Source organism: Tribolium madens, unplaced genomic scaffold (genome assembly GCF_015345945.1).
Source record: "Tribolium madens isolate multiple individuals breed KSU strain unplaced genomic scaffold, Tmad_KSU_1.1 Scaffold_71;HRSCAF=194;Tcas5.2_LG6, whole genome shotgun sequence".
Taxonomy (NCBI): Eukaryota; Metazoa; Arthropoda; class Insecta; order Coleoptera; family Tenebrionidae; genus Tribolium; species Tribolium madens.
The window spans coordinates 3,044,709-3,064,961 of record NW_025401041.1 but is presented as its reverse complement, the minus strand read 5'-3'; the positions used below and the strand labels follow the sequence as shown (position 1 = coordinate 3,064,961).

Sequence of the window (20,253 nt, the reverse complement as noted above, 5' to 3'; positions counted from 1 at the left end):
AAAGGTCTCTAGTGCAGCTTTAGTCATCCAAACATGTACAAAGAAACCCGACACACCACTTTCATGTAGAATAAAGTTTACACATTTTAATAATAAAAAATTGTTTGGAATGAGTGTTATAGTAGTAAAATGAGTGTAAAAATAAAAAAGTTTGGTTGTGGTAAAAATTAGATGACTGGCGGTTGGAATTATGCAAATTTGAAGCTTACCTTAAACAAGGTACAAGTTTGGCTTGTATTTAAAGAAGATTATTATGCAAAATCAATTTCGTTGAATTGTAAGACAGCAGCAGCTATTTATCTTGGAACGTCGCTATTAAAACTTAAAAGAAGTAATACATTACGTCTTACTTTTATCTCAATTGCAGTAAATTCGTTTTCAAAACCGCAGAAACTTCGCCACGAAACTTTACATGCTGTGCCACAAGAGGGACTATTGAAGATACGGCTGCTTTTTTATCAGACAAGGCGAATTTATTACGAATTTAGGTACCCGGATCGCGGTTAATGGTCACAGAAATAAATCGACGCTTATCATTGGGACTTAATCATTTCGGTTATAGGGAGGGATAAAACGATTTGCAAGGGATTAGAAGAAAGAAAAAAGCCAAATAAAATTTTTATACATTGTTAGGATTCACGGAAAGCTGAAAAATTTTAAATACATGTACAGGATGAGAGATTAATTAGTAAAGTATTTTTTGTTTTATGAAATAATTTGAACAAGTAATAATATTTTTATTGTACAGCTCAAACATAATAAAAACAAAACGAAAATAAAATTAGATTAAAAAATTGTTGAAGCAAAAATACTTATTTTTTGTTAGGTATTTGTAATTTCTAGATTTGTTTTTGACCAAAAAAATTTGAAGAGTAAGTCGCCATTTAAAAGAAATCAAATACAGGGTGACCCAAGGGTGCGTGCAAGTTTCATAACTTTTTTTCTATCTAAGCTGTCGATTTGATTTTTTTTTAACGATAGATTTGACAATAATTTTAAAAATATTTCTATTTAATACAAGATGTCTCAGAATAGATTTGACAATAAATTTAAAAATATTTCTATTTAATACAAGATATCTCAGAATAATCCGTTTTTTTTAAATAAAAACCACCCCCAATTTTTGTTACCGTTTTGGATTCGTAATTGTCAAAATATCTTATTTTGCAAAAATCTCACAAATTTTTAAAGTAGACCCCACAAACCCTATATTGGCAAAAAGCTCATAAAAAATGTCATGCAATGATTCAATAAAATATACGGTGTTGTATTTGAAAAAGTCGAGTTACAGCTACATTAAAAAAAAAAAACGGGAAATGAAATTATTAACTTATTTTAATAAAACACGTCCAAACCATGGAAAAATTTAAAAAACCTCTAAATTTTGTTGACATTTCCAGTTTTTTTCTAGCGTTATTTGTAGTTTAGACATTTTAGAAAAATCGTGGAACATTGACTCAGAGTTCGCCTTTATCTTGAAAGATGCGTTGAAATTTGAGGAATCGACTGGAAAAAAGTTGGTTACGTTATCTTAAATAGTTCTGAAGTTATGAATTTTTCTGTGGGTCTATGCACGACGCTATTTTGACACATAAATTGACATAAGTTAAAAACTATTGCAGATAGTTCTAAGAAACTAGGTGCGTTATATCGACAATTTTGTGGCAAATTCAAAAATGGGGGTTTTTATTTAAAAAACACAACTTTAATATATGTATCATATTTTAGGATATCCTTATTAAATAAAAATATTATTATTTAAAAAAAAATCAAGTCGATAGCTTAGAAAAAAAAATTATACAGGTTGCACGCACCCCTGCGTCACCCTGTATAACCTGTACAGAAGGTATTCTAACTTTTTTAGACATTTATACTATCACCTCTTAACATTTTTGCACCACTATTAATATCACCCTCTATAACACCATCATTTGTAATAAAAAATATTCGAACTTTATTGAATTAGTTGAATGATTTCTGAAAAAAGGAGCAAATAATAATAAAAACAAATCTTCTTAAAAAAACTATAAAATAACCAGAAAATAGTAAATGATTTCACATGAAAGAATATTTATTTTTTAAAAGGTGATTTAATAAGACATTAAAAGTTTCTATTTCATTTATTTTGTAATGTAACCACTTAGTAAAGTTTTTAATTTTGTAATTTCTTCAGTTCTCAAATAGTATAAGTCAAAAAAAACAAGTAATATTTGTCAAAAATTGTTAGTCCAATTCGCGTTAAAAAATTAACATATTTGTTTTACACTGTTCTATTTATTTATGTCCACTACTGCATGTACAACATTCAAAAATGGTGTTTTATTTAAGAATAACACCTTTTGTGTACAATTCCTTTAAAATTTGAACGTCAGTCATAAAAATAGACCAAATCACGAGAAATCTGGACGGATGGTAGCCTTACTTGCAACTAGTGAGGAAAATAAAAATAAAAACAGTTTTCTTTGTGCTAAATTTAGATTTACTGCAAGTACACCTGTTAAACAAAACCAGTAACACAGCGTTGCGGTAGAACACTCATTAAACAACTGTGACCACCAAATTCAATATATTATTATCAGGTTCTTGAAACTTTATGACGTGACCACTAATTTCCCAACAAACCGCTTCAAACTTGTTAAATCAAATTTCTGGTCACATCCGGCGTGAATAATAAATTAAGTCATTCATAATTATGGTAATTGTGCGCACAATTATTTTATTAAATGTCTACTTCAACCACCGAATCCTGCTAATGGATTTTTAATTATCTGATTTGTGTGTGAGTGTGTGTAAATTGGTAAAACTGTCATGTTTTTGGAGTGATAAGTGATAGCGTCAAGATTTGATTTTTTTAACTAGGAAGCACAATCTGCGATGACGTGCCACATCCACGTCAATTCTAGTATCATGTACTTGTACGTGTAATTTGCTCACACAATTATCTGATCTGTTCGTTAGTTGTTATGCACGCCTACGTGTCAGATAAGCAACAAAGCGTAATAAAGCCTGGTGTGACACAAAAGCCACCATTTCAGATAGAAAAATAAGAACTTTTTGTTTTGAAAGATTCCAAAACAGGAAAAAGTTGAAGCAAGTCGTTCTAATTGGCTTCTTAAGGTCTAACGACTCTCTTTTCTGCCTTTAACTGTCCACTTCCGACTTTCTCGTGTTGTTATTTTCCGGTGAGTATCCAGCGGGGGTTTGACCCTAGCGAGGATGAGAGGTCTCTCCGGGACGCTTGTGGCTTACCACCAGGTCACTTCGTAAACTTTCTCACTAAATAATGCAAGACTTTTGGCGTTAAATCGCTCGTCCGGTTTAAAATCCAGATTGGAAATAACGTATTTTGCATTTTTTTTATTTTGCGTCTTTAGTCTAGTGTATTTTACGTTTTTAATGTTGGTGACAAAGTTGTAATTTCTTTACTTACCAATTTTCTGAATTTTTGAGATTTTGAGAATTCATCTCTAGATTACACACTGAGTAATGAATAACACAATTTGCAAAAAAGTGATTTTTTTTCTTCTAAACTAGTATAAAACTTTAAAAATAGAAAAAATTGTATAAAACATTCGTTATAGAAGACTACTCAAGCAATCGTTTGTTTCTCAACTCGCCGCTACGCGGCTCGTTTTTATTCTCTTACTTGAACTTGAAACTCGGATTTTAATATTCTATTTTACATTAGCAAAAATAAAAATAATTACATAAAAACAGAATGTCTCAAAACTATAAGACAAAGTATGCGTTTTTATATCAGAATACATTTTACAGCTTCGCGCAAATGAAAGGAATAATATTTTGTAAATTGGTGACTTTGGACAGAAATCCAGAAACTGGTCAATTTTTATTTTTTAAAGTACGTTCTATGAAATATTTGTTTTATATGTGATAAAACATTTTTTAAATGCAAATGTGGGTCACACGATAGCTGCTTTGATAGGTTTTGTAATTCTTTATTCAACGATATCCGTAGTTATTTAGTTTTCGACATACAGGATGCGCCAGAAATCGCGCCCCATAGAAAAATGCCATATAGGGTAAGATACCAGGACAATGAAAAAAATGTTAAAAAAAATTTATCTATAAAGTTTCGAAGTTATGAGAGTTTAAATTTTGCACTTTGATCTAATTATTTCTGTTGGAAAAATAATTTTCCAAGTTTTTTTGCTACAGGCTATTAAAAGAGGAAACAAAGAAGCTGTATCCTAAATTGTAATTTTGTTTAATGTTATTTGTGGCTTTTATTGGCAAAATTTTTGTACCTTTACTAAATAATTGTAAAAAAAACATACACAAGATCATCAGTATCATTAGAGACATAAAAAAATGTTAAATGTCAAAAAACATGTCAAATTTTTTTGACATAGAATTCTTTAAACATTTTCTTTATGTTCCTGGAATCTTATCTTACTTGAAATTTTTCTCTGGGGCGCGAGTCCTGGCGCAACCTGTATTTCAGTTTTTAATTGCCTAAATTTCTATTTGCAAAAGTACATTCAAAAAAATCACAGCTTTTGAACCGTTTGCGATAATTGAATATTTTTTCTTGCAGATGATAACCGAAGGTTTGAAGAATTTTCTAGATTATCCATTTTTAAATTTTAAAACTACTGTAATTTTTGGAAAATAATCATTTAAAAACTGCTATAATTCAGTTTTTTTTAAATAGAATATTTTCTCAACCGCAATCGAAAGAACATCGATTTTTATCAATATGATTTAGACCTATTTCTTATAGTTCTTGAGGAACATAAGGCATGGGATAAGTGTATTTCTTACATTTTTTTAGGTGTGTAGAACATGAGATAAGTATGGAAATAAGTATAAAAAACTAAGTTATAGTCGTTTTTTGATAACCGTATTTTAAAAATTATATTAGCCTTGAAATTTGATATAAGCAATTCTAAATGACTTTAAAATATTCTTAGAACCTTCGGTTATTAAATGCAAAAAAGATTATTTACTTATCGCAAAGAGTTCAAGAGCTGTGATTTTTTAAATAGACTCCTGCAAATAAAATTTTCGACAAAAAATTAGTTATTTCAAAAACTGTAACAGCTAAGTATCAACTGCAAATATGATTGAATAGAGACTTAAAAAAACCTACCAAAATAGCCATTGCATGTCTCACAATTGTAAAAAAATATTGTTAAAATTATCATTAAACAAATATAAGAATAAGTATACACATTCAAAAAGTAACCTGTTTCACGATTTTTGTAAAAAATCAACAATTTACAAAATAATGAATTTATTTCTTTTATTAGTGCCATATTGTATGCATTTTTTTAGTTTATAGAAAAAACTTTCAAATATGATTATATTCCTTCAATAATTGTCTTCTTTTCTTCGAAAAAATTCAAATATCAAACAAAATATCTGGTCCCCGGGCGAATTAAAAAAAAAGCATTTTTAAATAAACAAATGTTAAAAACAGTATTTCAATTTTTTTACTTCAATGTAAAACCCTAAAATCCTCGTTGAACAGGAGTTTACATGCAATCTTCTTTTCTTAATCGGTGTTTTCCACCATTTATCCAACTTCTCACTGACACATAATTCTTTTCTCTCAAATTAAGTACTTTATTTTTAAGTCTGCATCGAACAGTTTGGCGGTCGTTCAATTAAAACTCCATTTGTAAACCTCCACAACGGTAATTCGTTCAATTTATGGCATAGTTGCGATCAATTCCCAGAAAGTTTAGTCTCTACAAGTTACAGACTTGAAACTAAAGATTCCACCTAATCTTAAAAGTTTTAAAGTCATTTTTATAAACAAATGGAGGTGAATGAAAGTGGAAGAATAGTTATTATTCTAAATAATAAATTAGTTATTTACATTATAAGTGAAGTTTTAGTACTGAAACACAAAGCGAAGCTGAGTGCTTTAATAAAACTGTACGCTGTAAAACACCTGACACACAAATAATGTATAAAACAGAGGTGACACTTCTTCGATAAATTCATATTTCGATTTTTTCAACACAAGATGGCGTTGATCAAAATTCTGCCAATTCTGTGTTTATTCACAAACGTCACAAAAATAACCATTTTTATAACTAAATATCACAAGTAAAATTTTACATTGCAATTATGGAGTAAAATTTTATTTTTGGGACTGAGCGTTTTTATTTTTACCATGACATTATTGGTTAACATTTCCCAATGTTGTTTTTTCGTCTCTTTTGCTGCTTTAGCAACTTTTGGAGAGATATTGTAGATCATCATTTTGTACTACCAACTGCACTAGTTAAATTAATAAATACTTTCGAAAATCTCAATACTTTCAATGCTAATGATTGTTTATAAGCGTTGTTATGATTTTTTTTAATTACAGCGTCCTGATTATTTTGTTTATTTACTAGTTAATATTGTGTTGCTCTTTGTCTCGATCTGATTACGTTTGCGAATAAAGTAATATGTTATTCGGAGTAGACGTAAGTTTTTGTGACAACTGAATTAATAAACGTTTAGTTTCGTCATATAAACCATCATCCATTTAATTGAAATTGAAATTGTGATATTAGCAGGCCATTGATTGTGTAAACCGCGCTTAAGTGTGAAAAAACCTTTACATATTATGAAACTAAATTTGTCATAAAAAAAGTGAGGTTAAGCTAAAATTTTATTTTTAAAGAACTCTTTTAAAGAGGTTTTCCATAAAAAATTGAACACCCTGTTTCATCCCATTCTAGGTGTAGTTTTAACACCAAAAACATGCACCATTTGCTTTGGAGAAAATCATTTGGCTTTATTCAAATTGGTATATTTGATTCCATTAACCTAAAACAGGAACAACAAAAAGAAATTGATTATGTTTTCAAACATACCTTAGCGTGTATTCTAAATATGGGGTTCTGAAGAGAACTACTTTTAATTATAATTTGAAAAAATACTTGGAAAAACAAACAAGCAACGAAAACAGTAAAAAAACGAATACAAATGTCAATTCAACAAACCATGTAGGTAAGTAATCAAAAAAAAAACAAAAACCCCATTTGCTGTTATACCAGAGATATGCGCAGGGCTACAAACTTAAATATGAAATTCCATAGCCAACCATTATGCGAATTTCAATGAAATATATTAAATATATCACTTTTATTCCTAACAACAAAATATACTATTATTTTTGAATAATGAATAGACAAATAATTGCTTTTTTTGTGTTAATGAACTTTATTTACCATAAAGTATCTTTTCGTACTCATTGCTTGGAAACCGAATTTTTCCATTTCCCGCACTGCGGTGTTTTTTACTTTGCAACTAGAACTAGGGGAAATCGCGTTTTATGGTTGGTATTTTGATACGTTTCTTCATACCTTGATCGGCTTTTTTTGAGGCAGTAAGCCAAGTTTTGCGTTGGCTGCAATAATGTTAAATTATCCTTTTTTCAAAATAATTTTGAATTCTTCGTTACAAAAAACCTTGTACCTAACTCTTTTGAAAACAATTTTTCCGCACTAGCATTAAATGCAGCACTCCTTGCAAAAAAAGTGCTTATATAATAACTATTTTTTGGGGTTATCTAAAACTTTGGTGTGCGGTAAACTTGACAGATGTCCCATAGCTGTCAAGAAAGGCTATTACAACCTTAAAGAATTCTTCGCAGATAAACTTTGAAAAAAACTGTTTTCTTTATATTAAATGTTTGTATTGTATTGTTTGTATTAATTTTGCATTTATCTGTTATATGTTCTATGTACTATTGTAATTGTGTATAGTCGTATTTTCGCGCCTCATAAATCATTTATCTTCAATATTCTACGGAAAAAAATTGATTTTACATTTTATGGTATGTGTTTAAAAAATATAAAAGAAATTAATACATACAACGTGCGCCAAAACTCGCGTCCCAAAGTAAAATTAAAAAAAAAATGTTAAAAAAATTCAATCTACTAAAATTTGATTTTTCATGAGCAAAGAGCTATTATAGGAATATTGTTTTAAACGTTTGATTCACGTTATTGGATAATTTCTTTTGTTGGCTTTTTTATTGAAATTTTATAAAATAGTAATTTTTACTCACTGGGACAAATGATTACAGAAAAAAAAGTCAAAGTATAGTTTGGCATATTTTTGGCTCAATTTTAGCGAAATTTCGTAAAAAAACTGAGTCCTTAGCAAAAAAAGAGTTGAAAATTACAAAGTTTAAATTTTTTTTGACCTAATGTGGTGGTTTTTTGGCTTCGTTTTGACGAAATTTTACGAAATAATTTTGTTTCCAACTGAAAAACTTGTTACAAGATTTGAAAACAATCATTTACGATTTAATTTAATGATTGTTAGCCCGGTTTTGAGAAATTTTGTAAAGAAACTGAACTTTTAGCCCAAAAATGTTCTTAAACGCCCAAAAAATATTGGTGTTTTTGCCCTATATAAAACCAAAAATTGGTTTTTAGAACAAAAACGTGCTTAAACGCTTGGAAAGGCCAAAAATAATATCATTTTTGATTTGTTCATTTCTCGAATAATTTTTGGCAAAATTTTGCGAAATAATTGAATTTTCGACAAGAAACAAACTTAAAATTTTGAAAAAAGCAAAAAAAACCATTTTTGACTTAATTTGGTGATTTTCTATCTCGGTTTAATAAAATTTTGTAAATATTTTCAGTTTTTATCTGAAAAGCATTTTGGCTTATTTTTGAACGTCATTTTGACCTAATGTGTGTTTTCAGCTTTTTTTGACAAAATTTTGCAAAATAATTTTGTTTCTTTATCTTTACACTAGCTGTTGCCCGCGGCTTCGCTCGCGTGGTAGTTTAACATCCACAACTATTTCAAAACGCAGAAGGGCTAAGAAACTTACTAACAAAATATAGCAACACATAATTTATTATGAACTGAATTTTATAACTTATTTAAAAACCGTAAAATTTTAAGTCTTATTTCATGGATATTAATTACTTAACAATGACAAATTTTGATATACATTTTCATTCCATGTTTAACTATACATATTTATACAAATTTTCATCCCTTATTTGACCCCCTTAGGGATAGGCTTCTCCAAAATCTTGAAACACGTGCTATCTTGTTTTTAACTGAACACCCAAATAGTTTTAACTTAAAAAAAAACGGATATTTTACGAAGTTTTACCCTTGTTCAACCCCCTTGAGGGGGAAATTTCTAAAAATCCTGAAACACGTATTACTTGATTTTTAATCGAAAGCCTAAATACAAATTTTCAAGGATTTAACTTTATAAATGACATATTTTAATACAAATTGTCATCCCTGTTTAACCCCCTAGAGGGTGGAATTTTCAGAAACCCTAAAACAAGTGTTTCTTCATTTTTAACCGAAAGCCCAAATCCCAATTTTCATAAATATAACTTCAAAAATGACGAATTTATAAATATTTATACAAATTTTCATCCCTTGTTTGACCCCTTTGGGGATGAAATTTTCCAAAATCCTAAAACACGTGTTTTTTTGTTTTTAACTGAGAGCCCAAATACCAATTTTCATGAATTTAATTAAAAAAAAAATAAATATTTTACGACCTTTTACCCTTGTTCAACCCCCTTGGGGGTGAAATTTCCAAAAATTGTAAAATACGTATTTTTTTATTTTTAACCGAAGGCCTAAATACCAATTTTTATGGCTATTGCTTTAAAACTTCGAATTCACCACCCCATTTAATCCACTTAGGGATTGATTTTCCAAAAATCCTTTCTTATTGGATGCCTACGTTATAAAAGGTATCTACTGTAAAAATTTGAAATTCCTGTTTCCAGCGGTTTAGGCTGTGGGTTGATAGGTCAGTCAGGACAAGCCTCTTTATACAGGGTGCGCCAGAACTCGAGCCCCAGAGAAAATTTTCAACTAAGGTAAAATACCAGGAATATGAAACAAATGTTTAAAAAATTCTATTTGTCAAAAAATTTTGACATTTATTTTTTGACATTTGACATTTTTTTATATTTATTTAATGATACTGATAATCTTGTATATGTTTTTTTACAATTATTTAGTAAAGGGACAAAAATTTTGCCAATAAGAGCCACAAATAACATTGAACAGAGTTATAATTTAGGATATAGCTTCCTTGTTTCCTCTTTTAATAGCCTATAGCAAAAAAACTTGGAAAAATATTTTTCCAACAGAAATAAATAGAGTCAAAGTGCAAACTTTAAACCCTCATAATTTCGAAATTTTTATAGATAATTTTTTTTAACATTTTTTTCGTGTTCCTGGTATCTTATCTTATCTGGCATTTTTCTCTGGGGCGCGAGTTCTGGCGCACCCTGTATACAGGGTGTTTACGGTCTTGAGGTTGAAATTTAAATGAGAGGATATTTAGAAAAAAACTAATACGCTATATAATACAAAAATTCACGTTGTTAAAGGAAATTATTCATTTTACAGTATTTGTTTGAGAACTGCTGCTTCGGCTGCAACAATGGCCATTAGTATCATTACCTTGTGTTTCACCGTAAATCATAATCACGACAACTAATTTATTATTTTAATATTTTGCATTACTTGTTCATAAATTTGGAGAAAAATTAAGAAAAACGAATCAAACCTTTTGGAAACCATTCTCTGAAAGAGATTAATTTTGATAAAAACTAAAGCAAAAGCAAATTAAATGAAGACAGTGTCAAAACGATGAAGTGACTTTTCTCTTTCATTTTCATGGATACGATTTTTTTATCTGTTGCAACAATACAATTTTATCTGAACAAGGAAATAATTCCAGTGACCCTCAAACCGTGTACCAATATTTTGGAGTTAAATAACATTCTTGATAATAACAATTGTGTGAGTTTTTTTCTCGGTTAAAGTATTTCTGTACTCTTCTATTACTAGGTCAATTTACAACTCGAAGACTGTAAACACCCTGTATATAGATTAAATAAATAAGAATGTGTAAAGGTGTCAATTGTTGTCGTGGCCAAAAAAATGTTTTCCCTTTTTGTTAAAAAATTACAAATTGTAAATTTCCAACATTCTGTTCGCATCCCTCGCAAGCTGATTAATTCCGATCAGAAGTAAAAAAGCACGCCTGCCGCCACCAATAATATTCGCGCGGATGTATAATGCATGAGAGGGGGTTGGGGGTGCGTCAGTGGCGTGTGGCACGTGTGAATAGATTAAGGGAAAGTCTGGTCGTCCCGCAGATCGGTGATGCATTGTGACGCCTTATGGGACGGAACGGTGGATTTATGGCCGTATCGGTTCACCCCGGGAACACTAACATGTTACTGGTAAAACCGACGCCATTGCGGCTTTATCGAACGAGGGGGAAAAATTAACATCAGAGAAGGGATCATCGCTCTTGTGGCTTACACTGTCGATACGTCTAGTGGGTGATGAGGGCAATTACATGCGCCACATTTCCAACTGGAATGCGACAATCAATCTTGATGGTATTTGCACACTGGAATCGACTTGTTGCCCAACAAGCTGTTATTAACTCAAAGCAAAAGAATTTTTGTTAAGTGCACCCAAAATCTAGTTTTTGTGAAAAGCTTCGCTGAAGGAATTTTGCAGTTTTTACTCGGTAGATGGGCAAATCAAATCAAGAATAGACGATCTTACATAATTTTAAATTTTTGCTCAAATGAAAATAAGAATGTTTGTAAATTTCATGGTCTATAAGGTTTATACAAAAATATACAGCAAATGCGAATTGTGCTTTATGTTTGATTACCACTTAGGATTTGAATTTTTAGGAAAATTACGTTTTTCATTTGTTTGTAACTAGAATTTTTTAGTTATCCCTTATTGTTGATGGTTGACGTTTTCTGTCAACCTGCTGTCAACTATTAATTGAGTTATTTATACAAGCTGCCAGATGACTTAACCTACATTTTTGACACTAGTTACAAAATCTTTTGTTTGTCACCACAAACCAACCTAACCAAATTTAGGGCAACCTATTCACTAATATCCCTAAATCCTAGGGAGTAATTTCTTGTTGATACGATATGTTACACAACTCTCTAAAAAAGTTTGTCTTACAAGTTTATTATTTTTATTCTTCGACACTTTCAAAATTTACGGTTTTTCTCCAGTGTAAGGAAGTTTTGACAACCGTTTGGCATTTCTTAATACAAAACATCAGATTACTTTTAACAGATTTAAAGCAATTTTAAGCGTTGTTGAGTCTAATTTGAAGAATAAAATGTTGTATTCAACTTGTTTTCGTGTAAATCTGTTCATTTATTTAATAAATAAATAAGTACAAAAATAACGCGTTTGATTTGCACTCAATCTAGTCGAATAAATAACTATTAATTATTTTTTTAATTTATACTAAAATAAAAATTTGTTGGTGCGTAAAAAAATTAACAATAAAAAATTTTCAAATCTTAGTAATGACCAAAATTTTTTTTGTATGCGCTCTCAAAAACAGCTGTTTTAGGGACTCAGCTTTTTCAGACACCATGAAATAGTACGAAAAATGAATATTTTAGGTACTAAGTCCCCAAGAACAGTTTTTTTGGACGAAAAAGTTAATTTGGTCCCTATGGTTGCGAATTTTTTAAATTTATTAATTAATTAATAAGAAATGTGAATTAGTTTTAGTGAAAATTATTGTTTGTAACACGTACCTAAAACGTTTTGCGGACTCATCTGCTATTCCAGACTCGGCTTTGCCTCGTCCGAAAACAGCAACGATTTGTCCGCAAAAACTGTATTTTAGTTACTTGTGACAAGAATAACTATTTTGGTATAGTTTTGACATAGTCATTAGTTTTTTGAAAAACAATGAAGTTGTTTTACCAAGAACTTGTTGAAAATACATATGATATAGTACATTACAAGCGAGGTGGTAAATATGGCATTATCCCGAGTGCTTATGTATGTATATGTATCGAGATTGAATAAAGTACAAGGGGTAATGCCATTACCACCGAGATTTGTATGCTATTTTATTCACAATCACATTATTTTCTGTCAAAAATTTGGATAAAATAAAATTTTAACAAAGTTAAGATCCAAACGTGGTAGGCCATCCAAATGACGTTTGATTTTTGACATTTCAGAAATGTCAAAGAAAATATTGAAATAATGTGTAAATCTGATTTAAAGTCGTCGAAATAGAGCAATGTACTCCCCCAGAATTAAGAGAAACTGCTACAAAAGCAATTGAATACAAATTTAGCGAAATATTATGCGTAACTTGACAATTTAAAAGAAAAAATTTCCGGTATTTTTGTAATTTTAAGGTTGGCTATCGTGCATATTACCGCCCAAAAGAAGCAATATTATTACTCCTCATGAGATTTAATAATGTGTTTCCCACCCTTTAAAAGGTTAGTAATCGGCATATTACATTAGTGATTGTGAATAAAAGTTCATAAAAACATGCTGCATAGTCATTTAGAAAAGTTTAATTTAATTGTGTGTACATTGTGATATTTTGGACACTCTAAAGTGAAAAACGGCAAAATGGGAAGATTAAGCAAAGATAGGAAACGAAAATTTAATCAAAAAATTATCAAATGCTCGATTTTCATGGCTCAGAAAGGCCTAAAAATGTTTAAATTTAGGTTAAAATAACATGAACAAAGATGCGTTGATTTTACCGATTTTGAATCTGACAGTTCTTGACATTTCGAGTAATTTTTCAAGAAAATTGAACAAAAACAATGGTAAAATGGGTATTTCATTCGCACACAATAGCTATAATTCATTTATACACTCGCCGTTGGTTAATTATTATAGCTTTCATTATGTGCTCGTTAAATAGTATACTATTAAGTCTCGTTGTCAAGGCTAATATCACGAAAATAAATATTATGGAGAAATATATTTTAAGTTTAGTTAGAAAAAGTATTTATCAACATAGCGGAAAAAGTAACTGGGCTTACTTCTAAACTTTTTTTATTATTTTGTACTAACCTTGTTAAAAATATATTCAAATATTGTATATTTGTTAAAGTTTTTCAACAGATAATTGACGGAAATTATTAATTTATAATTAGAATAAAAATGCCTTAATGTAATTTATTAAAAAAAAACGATTACGTACCTACAGTTTAATTTATTAATCCGGCGCATCCACCATTTTTCGTTAAATAATAAACATTATACTACTCAAAATTCATACTTATCATAAGTCACAATTCTGTCATTATTGTTGTTGGTTGCCAGGTTTACACAGATCTGTCATAATAACAAATATAAATTTTGTAAGTAGAAAGTGTTTTCTTCAAAAAGCTCGTAGATAAAACGTCGTATTCTACTCGCATATAACAAGCTTTTTAAACTTCACTTTTGTGATTAATACCCATCATTATATGTTCGTTGAATAATATACTATTTTTTCAGAAATAAAAACAATTATTATTACACATAAAATTTGTAATATTTAATTAAGTAATTAACTAAACTCAAAAACGACACTAGAGTGAAATTTTACAACATACCTAGCAACTTTTATAGCAAAGCAAACAATTTCAGGTGAAAAAAAGTTTTGGCAACTAAAAATAAAACATGGCAAAGTGCGAAAATTGAGCGAATATAAACGAAAATCAAAAAACTATCGAATGAAAAAACTTGGGGCCAGTTTCATAATCGAATTAAAGGGACTTTAAAGTTAATGTTGGTTTAGAATGTGCTGATTACTATGGACTTGTTGACAAAAATTTGACATTCTGACCCAACATTAATTTTAAAGTCCCTTTAATTCGATTATGAAACTAGCCTTTAATGGCTTAAAAAAGCTTAAAAGAGCCTAAACTTACATTAAAAAAACATAATTAAGATGCATTGAACAATCTTCAATTAATTTTGTAAGTAAAACGTGTTTTATTAAAAAAGGGCATCCTCGTTATTATAGCCTTTATTATGTGCTCGTTAAATAATATCCAATTATTTATTTATTGCTTGTTAATTTTTTATGCAGTTGTGTGATATCTGATATCTCATCAAATAATAATAAGAGCATTACTTCTTTGCAAACATGAGACAATAAAATAGTTTATAAATAAGCAAAGGCTTAGTTTTGCTGTTTCAAGCCACGTCTTTTCGCAATGTGCTTCCTTGCCCTCTGTGAACATAAAACTCAGTTACATCCAAGCAAATCGCATTAGAAACAATAGCCCTAATCAAATATTCAACCATCTCTGTTCCCGACCTACACCAATAGCTTGTTGGCTTGTTACAATGTCCACTCTTTCGCTGACTGGACATGTCACGATCACTTGACTCATTGTTCGCGTCTCTTGTATATCCGACTCGATTGTACAACGTCAGCTAGAGTCAAGTAGCCTCATTTCCGACAAATTAACAAAAAAAAGAAGACAAACTAGCGACACTGGACAGCGATAATCACACCTCTGTCGACGTAAATCTCTCACAATAACAAATTAACATCGGGTATCCGATCCGCGATGTCAGTCATTAAAATTTATACCGACTGTGTGTGTGCATCAGTATCCGAAATTGCAGTATCAGTTGCACCATAACGAGAAAACATGGTGGCATTAGAAAATGGAAAGCTTCCGGAATTGTTGTGGTTTAATTTCCTCCAAGAGTGGGAATTTATCACGTTCTTTGGCAAAAACGAGAGAAATTGATTCAGAAAGACTAAAGTTGTTCTGGAAAACCAGTAGAACTAGTAAACTGTTATACAGGGTGTTCAAAAAAGATTGTAAAACATTTCAAGAGGTAATAGTATGGATTAAAATAAACAAAAAAGTCTTAATCAACGGTTTTAGAGATTCAAAAATTATTCGTTTTTTAAAACATTTATTTGCAGTTTGTTCTAAAGTGGCGGTCAATTCATAGTGGTCATTCAACTTATTGGCAGCCTCTAGTCCGCCACCTCTAGTGTGTAGCAGCAAAAGTAACTAAATTATGTTAACAATTGTGACAGGTGCAGTATTATGTTGTGAAGTATTCTTTTTGAAAATTGTCATTTTTGATAGATATGTCCCTAAAAAAAAACATTTGATATTTATGGTCGGATTTACACAACTCAATTTTTACAAATTTACACAGAAAAGTGGCCACTATGAATTGATCGCGACTTTAGTAAAAGTTCTAAAAGTTTTTGACATTCGATATTACTTTGCCATGTTATTTAATTATTTTTTTTGTTTATTTTGCTCCATACTATTACCTTCATAAATATTTTACAATCTTTTATTAACATCCTGTATAAACATGCATAGAAACTTCCGCTTAAAGGGACCTGTGACTTTGACATTAAGTTGGTAACATTAATATCGAGGGATCAATCGAGTCATTCTTGAATCGGAAAATGTATGTTTGTGGAATGTCAAATAAAATGACACGTCAAAAGGTAAAATGACATGATTAAAAATGATGATTTTAATAACTAAATTTATGATTTACTTTATTAATTCCAGCCCATTTTACCGTTTTACTTTTCCACTTCTCATTTTATTAGTTACTTCAAAAACAAACATACGTTTTCGGATTACAAATTATCTTGATCTCGCGATAAATGTAGAAACGGAAGATGTGAAAATGAACAAAATTCACATTTCCCTCATACAGTTTTTTGTTTTGATAATTCTCGTCTTTTTGTCATTTGATTTATGTTATTGTTTTGTTTTTTCTTTTCCTGCTTTGCTGTTTTGTGTTTTACTGTTTTATTTATTACATTTCTTTTTTAATCTTTTTTTTTTTCTACTATGTTCTTTACATTAGTTTGTCCCTTTGATTTAATTTTGTACTCTCTTGATATTCTCTTATTTTGTTCATATTTTTAAGCTTTACCTTAGTTTAACTTATATTTCACACTTTGTCCTCCATTTCTGACATTATACGTTTTCATCATTATTCTATTCTGTTATCTATTTTTTCTGTTATTTATTTTTATTTTATCATTCATCATCTAAAAAAAGAAATCATTGTTTACTATTTCTTTTTTGTAATTATTAAAAATTAAAAACTAAATTAAATGGCTTTTAATACAGGGTACGCCAGAACTTGCGCCCCAGAGAAAAATTTCAAATAAGATAAGATACCAGAAACATTCTACCTGTTAAAAAAATTATGAAATTTATTTTTTGACAGATACCGATAATCTTGTATATGTTTTTTTACAATTATTTAGTAAAGGTACAAAAATTTTCACAATAAAAGCCACAAATAACATTGAACAGAGTAACAATTTAGGACAGAGCTTCATTATTTCCTCTTATAATAGCCTTTAGCAAAAAAATTTGGAAAATTATTTTTCCATTAGAAATCAATAGAGTCAAAGTGCAAAATTTAAACTCTCATAACATCGAAATTTTTATAGATAAAATTTTTTAAACATTTTTTCCATGTTCCTGGTATATTACTTTAAATGACATTTTTCTCTAGAGCGTGAGTTCTGGCACATCCTGTATAGTATAACCTAACACTTATAAATAGTATAGTATTTTTTGAACTACATTCAGTTTTTTGATTTTAAATAGAGACTCAATTTTTTTTATAATTTGAAGAATATTAGTGTTTTTTGTGGTACAGACAAGTGTTTTTTTTAACATTACAATAATGGCATTGTCTTATTTGACACCCTGCAGCTAGTATTTATTAACTTTTATTATTTTTTTTTACTTTAATAATTTTTTAAACCAGAATTTCTAATAAAAGTAGAAGATATTGCACATGACTGTACCAAAAAAATTAATACCTTTTAAATATACTATGACAATAAGAAAATTTCTGAAATTGTCAGCTTATACTATATTAAAAACTACTTAATTTATTTTTTGAATTTTTGTATCTGTATCTTTGTTTCAATAATTTGACAACACAACACAAAATTGTAGTATATATAATAAACTACTTTAGTGACAATTTGAAACAACTGAAATTTTTTTGTAACTTTTGTGACGATTTTGGAAAAAAATCATTTTCTATCTTTTGTCTCTGTGTTTTTTAATGTGTCAACTTAATTACAAAATTATTTCTGTCAAATGTTTAAAACAAAGAATAATAAAACTTTGTTTTTGGACTCGTATTATTCATAGCTGTTTATTAAGCAGAGCAATAATAGCTTTTAGAGTAGTTACACCCTCCATTACCAGATAATCACATATTACAACTACATACGTGCTTGCATTACATTTTGATAAATTTTATCCTCCAAATGTGAGCTTTTCTAAAGCAAATAAATTAGAAAGTTCAGCAAAGCCATTGGTTGGTATAATATTTCACTGTCTAGGAATCGATGGGATGTGTGTTTATTCACAAATGATAAATTATTATTTAATCCTTACATCTGAGCAATCGTGTAGACATACAGGATGTTAAAAAAAGGTTGCAAAATATTTAAATATATAGGTAATAGTATGAACCAAAATAAACCAAAAAGTCTTAATAAATATGCCTTCGCAAAGGAACAGTTTCGGAGATATCAAATGTAAAAATGTTTACTAGAAGCTTCTCTTTTTTTATTTGGACAAATTGCAAATAAATGTTTTAAAAAACGAATAATTTTTGATACCTCCCATATGCGGTCCCATATACAGGGTGCAGAACCCGCACCCCAGAGAAAATTTTCAAGTAAGGTAAGATACTAGGAACACGGAAAAAATCTTTAAAAAATTCTCTGTTAAAAAATTTTGACATTTGACATTTCTTCATGTCTATTTAATAATACTGATAATCTTTTATATGTTTTTTTTACAATTATTTAGTAAAGGTACAAAAAGTTTGCCAATAAAAGCCACAAATAACATTGAACAGAGTTACAATTTAGGATACAGATTCCTTGTTTCCTCTTTTAATAGCCTATAGCAAAAAAACTTGGAAAGTTATTTTTCCAACAGAAATAAATTGAGTCAAAGTGCAAAATTTAAACTCTCATAACTTCGAAATTGTTATAGATAATTTTTTTTAACATTTTTTCCATGTTCCTGGGATCTTACCTTATATGGCATTTATCTCTGACGCGCGAGTTCTGGCGCACCCTCTATGTTTATTAAGGCTTAAGACCAAACTATTACCTCTTGAAATATTTTACAATCTTTTTTTAACACACTGTATGTCTGTCAAATTAAATTAAAACTTCTAAGTTAAAACTATACTAGTTTTCATATTAATGTGCATCGAAGTAGTCGTTGAAAGGGATTATTTTAAGGTGGCAGTCATGCATTTAAATTCAAACAATCCTAACCTCAAATTTCTCTACAAATTATTTTTTCAAATAAATGTGTGCCCCAGGTAGCAAAAAATAATTAAAATTAACAACGTAATGAAGATAGGGTAGCAAACATAAAGATTTTTGTCATTATTAATGTGCTTAAATTTGTTCTGAATGACATATTAATGACACTTTTTGTGTAAATCAGCCTTTAAGTTAAAGATTAATTTAGACTATTACAACCTACTTGATGCACATTAATATGAAAAAGAGTATATTGAGTTTGAAAATCAATATTCAATCAGTGCTTGTTTCTCTTGTCTTATTTATTTATTTATTTTTGCAAATTTGTTTTCTCAGACCTTTAATATTTTGTTTTCTTTAAGCCTCTCAGCGGTGATACCTATATTAATAATTCTTGAAAAACAATGAATTGAAATACAATATTCGAACTTCGATCGCTTCAGTGATTAATTATCGTAATTACAACTCTATGTTTAATTAAACACTAATTAGTACCACATTTGCGACTGTTTTGGGTTAGTTTGAAACTTTCTCAACCGATTACATTTTTCTCTTAAAATTTAGAATTGTAACATAATTCGTGGCTTGTCGAATGTAAACCGAGGGGTGATAATTACGAATTAATTGAATTTCGAAATAGGAGATTTTATCTAGCATCATGACGTCGCTCGAATTTCCAACAAGAACGGTTAAGGTTTTTGCCTAAATAATACTGATTAATTTAGGATTAATTTGGTGATCAGTAGGAATAAGAGAGGCGTCAAGGTTAATTAATTTCATTTACGAAAAGCTTATTTTACGCACTTTTGAAGTTTGACGCAGAAGCTTTTTGTTTTAAGGATAATGAAGGAATGGCAAGGATTATTGCAAGACGCTTGCTGAGGCTAATAAGATTAAAAGAAATCCTTTGTTCCTCGTTAAGCTAATTTTCCATTTCGGAGAAAAACGCCCAGAAGTTTTTCAAAAACTAAGGAAAAAATTAAATTTTAAATTTTATGTTTTGTTTTCATATTGAAATTTTTGATTCTAGGACAATATAAAAATTATCAAAAACGTATTTTTGTTTATATCTAGTTTTTTATACAGCGTGGAATAATAGATATTGGTGAATTAAGTATATCATTTGATATTACTTCTAAGTATTTAAGGTGCTTTATAAA

The 20,253-nt window shown here is 29.4% G+C and overlaps 1 protein-coding gene across 1 annotated transcript in view; it reads right to left on the bottom strand.

The window, feature by feature from the left end:
• Positions 1-20,253, bottom strand: part of LOC123008991 (potassium channel subfamily K member 17-like) — a 153,095-nt gene that overhangs the window by 85,090 nt on the left and 47,752 nt on the right. The gene's annotated exons all lie outside the window — the stretch shown is intronic.